Here is a 6,730-nt window from a genome sequence, read left to right as displayed (position 1 = left end):
TGGTGATCCCCCTCTGTCATGTGATCGGACATAGGTTACCGGTTCATCAGACGGGGTTCATGTGACTATAAATCTGTCCATAACAAGAGACAGTGCACTCAGGACAAGCCCTGCCCTCATGCCGTAGTTGTGTGGTTCTGTCTGCAGTGATGGCGGTGGGTGGCTCTGACTCCCGCCTCCCCCGTCGGGTCATCTCAGGACTTAAGGGGTGTCCGGATTGGAGACACAGCGCCGCACCTGTCCTCAGGTTGTGTCTGGTATTGCAGTTCACCTCCATTGAAGTGAATAGGACAGAGCTGTAATACCACACACGACCTGAGGACAGGTGCGGCGCCATGTTTTCCTGGACAACCCCTTTAACACTTTTCCCGTGTGTGTGTGTGGCAGAGCGGTGTGTGCACGGGCGCCGCTGATACTTCATAGCCGCTTATCAGCTGTTTTGAAGAATCAGCGGCGAGCACCCCCCCCCCCCACACACACACACAAATCCCCCCAAACACGTAATCAAGCGGTTTTTTTTATGTGGTTTTTGGCATGTAAAATGTGCAAAAAAAAACGTGTCAAATACACGGCGTGTGAACTTGTCAACTGAAAAGTCATTCACTTCACTTTCATCATTCTAAGGGTATGTTCACACACAGTGTTTTCAGCTGAAAAATCGGAAGCAGAACGCCTTCAAGCATCTGCCCATTGGTTTCAATGGGAAATATGGCGTTCTGTTCCGACAGGGCGTTTTTTACGCGACCGTTTTCCAAAACCGGCACGTAAAAAGTGGCCCGGCAAAATGAAGTGCACATCACACCTTGGGACGTTTTTGGAGCCGTTTTTCATTGACTTTATAGAAAAACAGCTCCAAAAACGGCCGTAAAAATCGTGAGTTTGATTAAAAAATGGCTGAAAATCAGGAGCTGTTTTCCCTTTGTTTAGTAAGCGTGTGAACATACCCTTAGCCTTTTGGTGTGTCCTATAACTTCTGCCAGCTGCAGAATCACACCCAAAATGGCAGCCGGACACTGCGTAGCAATTTGAAGACACCTTTTCCTGGCTTGTGGGAGGGGGGGGGTGAGATTCCCTCCCACATTTACAGCAGCTGTGAGTCAGGTTGCTTTGCCTTATTCATCTTGCTGTAATTCTGGGAAGTGCTCCCCCTGGTGGCCAACATAGGAAAACATGTCAAATTATTATTTGAGTTTTAATACTTTCCACCATATGGAAGAAAAAAAAAAATACAGCAAAAAACTTATATAATAGAAATAAGTAACGATGCTTAAAAAAAAAGTTTTAATTCGCGACACATTCCCTTTAAAGAGAACAGAAAGGAGAAGACCTTTTCTCTCCTCAGTAGATGTTGACTCTGTAATGGCAGGAAGGAGGTGAAGGGAAAGTGAGCCCTAATCTACCCACCGCCCTGTCCCTGCCTACTTGCAACGACCCGCCCTATGCGACGGGGTACAACTGGGCGGCGGTCCCTACGCTGTCTAAGTGCACGGGAAAACAAACAGGGAACACGCAAGGGAAGGGGCAGTAGCCCACGGAACGCCGCGAGGAAACGGAGCGGTGAATGAGTAGTCAGGACCAGGATAAGGTGGAGTATACCCAAGTGAGCACGGAGGAGGAAGCAAGCCGGAGGCAAAGCAAAGCAGGTTAAGCAGAACAGCAGCAAGGCAGAAGCACGGCAGAAGCAGGCTGGAGCAAGCAGCAGTGGGGCCAGGAATACAAAAGAATTACAAGCACTGAGGAGGAGAACACAGCAGGTAATAAAGGACAGGGGGCGGAGCTAACTCCGACTGACCAGGCCGCGATAGGCTCTCCCACTCCTGAGCCTGCCACCCTGGTTGGTGGGAGAGGGTGTCAGTCGAACAGGTCTGGCCTCAGGTGTGGATTGATTAATCCCAGGAGTATACCTAGACGTAGTACCTGGCAGATCCCTAACAGACTCGCTCATTGCTGTGACGCTATCTAATCATAGTGGACAGCCTCACAGCGATGCAAAAGACCTGCAGGAAATTTCGCAAAATAAGCAGGTTTTCTGCGTCGCTGTGAAGTAGTCCGCTCTGATTGGACAGCATCACAGCAAAAAGTGAGGCAACGCCTACTGAGGAGAGATGGTGTCTCCTCTTTGTACCTTTAATTACAACACGCATATGTTAGGCAGAGGCGTAGCTAGGTTCTCCTGCACCCGGGGCAAAGATTCAGATTGGCGCCCCCCCCCCCCCCCCCACTTATTTCCCGACATCTCCTTCCCCCTCGCCATGTTTTCTTTCCCTACCAATCAATGAGGTGTAATTTTTTGTTCACAATTTTTTTAATGTAACTTGAGTATAAAAGCATTTCTACATTTTACAAGCGATGTAGTTCTATAATGTAATTAACATAAAAATAAATTAAAAGAAAATATATTAAAGAGGCCACACACAGCCCCCAGTAAATAGTGCCACACACAGCCCCCCTTGTAAATAGTGCCACACAGCCCCCCTTGTAAATAGTGCCACACAGCCCCCCTTGTAAATAGCGCCACACTCCCCCCCTTGTAAATAGTGCCACATTCCCCCCTTCTACTTAGCGCCACACTGTGAACAGACCGGTGAGCAGTAGCCTACCGCTACCACTCTCCGCTCTGCCTGGTGTGACTTACCGGAGGAGCCGAGGAGGTCATTCAGCGCAAGCAGCGGCGGAGTTTCTTCTGACGAGGGTTGGTGACAGCCAGGGCCGGCCTTAGGTTGGATGGCGCCCTGTGCAGGACTCTCTATTGCCGCCCCCTACACAAACCAAAAATGAACCACATATATGGACACGCTGGAACATATATACTGTACATACATAAAGACAGATATTTAGACATACAGGCAAATATACACACACACACGTTCTGGAATATAAACATACAGGTAAATATATAGACGTACAAACACATATACGCACACACACCGGCAGATAAATACATAGACAGGAACATATACAAATACATAAAAGGCACATATATACAAGCACAAAGACACATTCACAAACAGACCCATATATACACACACAGGCACATATGTACACAGCACAGATAATGTAGATGTTACCTGCAGTCCTATGTAACACCACAGATAACACAGTGATAACTCTCTGAATACAGATAATGTAGCAGATGTTACCTGCAGTCCTATGTAACACCACAGATAACACAGAGATAACTCTCTAAATACAGATAGTAGTGTTACCTGCAGTCCTATGTAACACCACAGATAACACAGTGATAACTCTCTGAGTACAGATAATGTAGCAGATGTTACCTGCAGTCCTATGTAACACCACAGATAACACAGAGATAACTCTCTAAATACAGATAGTAGCTGTTGCCTGCAGTCCTATGTAACGCCACAGATAACACAGTGATAACTCTCTGAGTACAGATAATGTAGTAGCTGTTGCCTGCAGTCCTATGTAACACCACTACGCTGCTTCTGTAACTGCCATTCACTACTATGGGAGTTCCGGAAATAGCGTAGCTCAGCGAGTTATGCTGTTTCTGTAACTCATCCATGTATTGCAGTGTATTGTACACCAGCGATCTAATGATCGCTGGTTCAAGTCTATTGCAGTGTATTGTACACCAGCGATCTAATGATCGCTGGTTCAAGTCCCCTAGGGGAACTAATAAAATGTGTGTAAAAAAAAAAAAAAGTTAAATACATTTTCAGGTGTGTAGAAAAAAATTAAAAGTTAAAAAAATTCATTCCCATTTTTCCCCAAGCACAATGTAAAAATAATAACAAAATTGGTATCGCTGCATCCGTAAAAGTCCGGAACTATTACAATATAGCATTATTTGACTCACACAGTGAACGGTCTAAAATGTTTTTATTTAAAACCCCCTACTGTCTGTATTCTTCTACCATATTACGTAATAAATGGCCGCTCTGTTGTAACGGTTCACTGGGATACGCTTCTTGTGATGTCATCTAGAATGTGGGCAGATTCTGTTTCTCTGAGCGTGACGTCCTCTAGAGAATCTGAGCGTGATGTCATGTGAAGGGCGGGGCCTGTGATCTGCATGTGTTCCGTTTGCACATAATGGCCCTCATGTTGTGACATCATCAAGTTTATAAATTGGGGTCACACATTGACCGCGGTGTCAGTTTCTCTTGCTGGCTCTCATTATGGACGTGTCTCATGTGAAGAGGAGGATGGTGATGTTTCCAATGATGAGTATTATAGAGAAGATGGAGGTTGGCGGACGCCAGTTTCCGGAGGACGTGGAGATGGAGGAGGAACACGAGAAGATGGAAGCTGGCGGACGCCAGTTTCCGGAGGACGTGGAGATGGAGGAGGAGGATGGGAAGATGGAGGTTGGCGGACGCCAATTTCCAGCTGCTGATGTGGAGATGGACGATCTTTCGGGGGCTACAGTTAACATCAGGGCCTCCAACCCCCGAAAGAGAAAGTGGCCATTTTAGTAACATCTGCCGCTTGGGGCCCATTTACCATCAGGGCCCCCAACCCCCGGGAGAGATAGCGGCCATCGTATTTCCATCTGCCGCTCGGGGCCCATTTACCATCTTTAGGTGAGGTAAGTGCCGTCCACTGATGATCTTCTCACCTCACGACTCTTCTACAGCTGCCTGGACACTGAATTTCTGATTTTTTTTTGCAGTTGTCACCCCAACATCGTGGTCTTTACCACCTAAACCATCTGAAATTCCCATGAAGACTCCTCCAGTGATGAGCAGAGCAGACGCGAGATCCGGTAAGTCTGACGTCTTCCGCTCGTCTTCATCTTCTCCTTGTGGTGAAGGTTTTGTGAATTTTATTGCTTATTTGTATTTTTTCCTTTTCTAGGATCCGACTTTGAAAAATATGAAAAACGTTTTCGGTTTCTTCTGATCCAGGACCGAACTGTGTAAGGGTGGACTGGCGGCCATATCCACGGGTGAAGAAGGACCCTCCCCCTCTTCGTCTCACCGATCATCGCATGTTAAAGGGCCGGAGCCACAGAAAACCGCACAGAAATTCTACCAGATTCTATAATAAACATATTTTTTGTAAAAATTTTTTAGTGTATTCATTTCTAAATTGGGGAATTTATCCAGTGAACTAGTGTTCTATGGGGATCCGAAGGTTATAGGTGTAATACTCTGCAGAATATATCACTATGTATCTGTCAGGAGGTAGAGGAGCAATGTTCTGCAGGTCTCTAGAGAAGTCAGTGGTGTAATAATCTGCAGAATATATCACTCTGTATGTCAGTAGAGGACAGAGCAATGTTCTGCAGATCTGTAGAGCGGTCAGTGGTGTAATAATCTGCAGAATATATCACTGTATCTGTCAGTAGAGGACAGAGCAATGTTCTGCAGATCTGTAGAGGGGTCAGTGGTGTAATAATCTGCAGAATATATCACTATTTAGCCAGGGGCGTAGCTAGGGGGGGGGGCAGGCGGGGCACGTGCCCCGGGCGCAGTTTAGAGGGGGGCGCCAGCACCACCTCCTCCTGCACTATAATTGTACCTGTGTCGCAAGGACACAGGTACAATTAGAAGCAATGAATGACCGGGCACGTTACGTGCCCGGCCATTCAGCGCCTCTCCACGAATGAAGCGACTGGTACCTTTTGTACCAGTGACGCTTCCGTCGATGAAAGGCGCTGACTGACTGGCAGGGAAAGTCATCCTGCCCAGCCAATCAGCGCCTTTCATAGACGCCGCGTTCAACCCCCTGGAGACCTGCGCAGAAGGGAGCAGGTCTCCATGGCTGCCGGACGGCGTGGGAGCGGGAATAAGGTGAGTTTGAATAGCTTTTTTTTTTTAAATTGTAATAAAAGTTTGGCTGTATCTGCGGGGGCTATATACAGGGGGACTATATCTACAGGGGGTGGGCTATATACAGGGGGGGCTATATCTACAGGGGGTGGGCTATATACAGGGGGACTATATCTACAGGGGGGCTATATCTACAGGGGGTGGGCTATATACAGGGGGACTATATCTACAGGGGTGGGCTATATACAGGGGGACTATATCTACAGGGGGGCTATATCTACAGGGGGTGGGCTATATACAGGGGGGCTATATCTACAGGGGGTGGGCTATATACAGGGGGCCTATATCTACAGGGGGGCTATATCTACAGGGGGTGGGCTATATACAGGGGGGCTATATCTACAGGGGGTGGGCTATATACAGGGGGACTATATCTACAGGGGGGCTATATCTACAGGGGGTGGGCTATATACAGGGGGGCTATATCTACAGGGGGTGGGCTATATACAGGGGGACTATATCTACAGGGGTGGGCTATATACAGGGGGACTATATTTACAGGGGGACTATATCTACAGGGGGGCTATATCTACAGGGGGTGGGCTATATACAGGTGGACTATATCTACAGGGGGGCTATATCTACAGGGGTGGGCTATATACAGGGGGACTATATCTACAGGGGGTGGGCTATATATACAGAGGGACTATATCTACAGGGGGGCTATATACTGGGGTGGGCTATCTATGGAGCACCATATACAGGGGTGGGCTATAGCTACAGGGGGGCTATATAGTATATAGCCCCCTGTAGCTATAGCCCACCCCTGTAGATATAGCCCCCCTGTAGATATAGCGCACCCCTGTAGATATAGCGCACCCCTGTAGATATAGCCCACCCCTGTAGATATGGTCCCCCTGTAGATATAGCCCACCCCTGTAGATATAGCCCCCCTGTATATAGCCCACCCCGTGTAGATATAGCACACC

At 47.7% G+C, this 6,730-nt stretch overlaps 1 long non-coding RNA gene across 1 annotated transcript; it reads left to right on the top strand.

The window, feature by feature from the left end:
• The first annotated feature begins 4,020 nt into the window (after positions 1-4,020).
• Positions 4,021-4,998, top strand: LOC142656492 (uncharacterized). The gene is made up of 3 exons (XR_012849697.1): positions 4,021-4,555; positions 4,640-4,732; positions 4,825-4,998. It is a non-coding gene; the product is annotated as an uncharacterized LOC142656492 (long non-coding RNA).
• The last annotated feature ends 1,732 nt before the right edge of the window (positions 4,999-6,730 follow it).

The sequence above is a fragment of the Rhinoderma darwinii genome, chromosome 6, assembly GCF_050947455.1.
Source record: "Rhinoderma darwinii isolate aRhiDar2 chromosome 6, aRhiDar2.hap1, whole genome shotgun sequence".
NCBI classification, from domain to species: Eukaryota; Metazoa; Chordata; class Amphibia; order Anura; family Rhinodermatidae; genus Rhinoderma; species Rhinoderma darwinii.
Note: the sequence above shows the minus strand (reverse complement) of the source record. Positions and strands in the feature narration are given on the sequence as shown.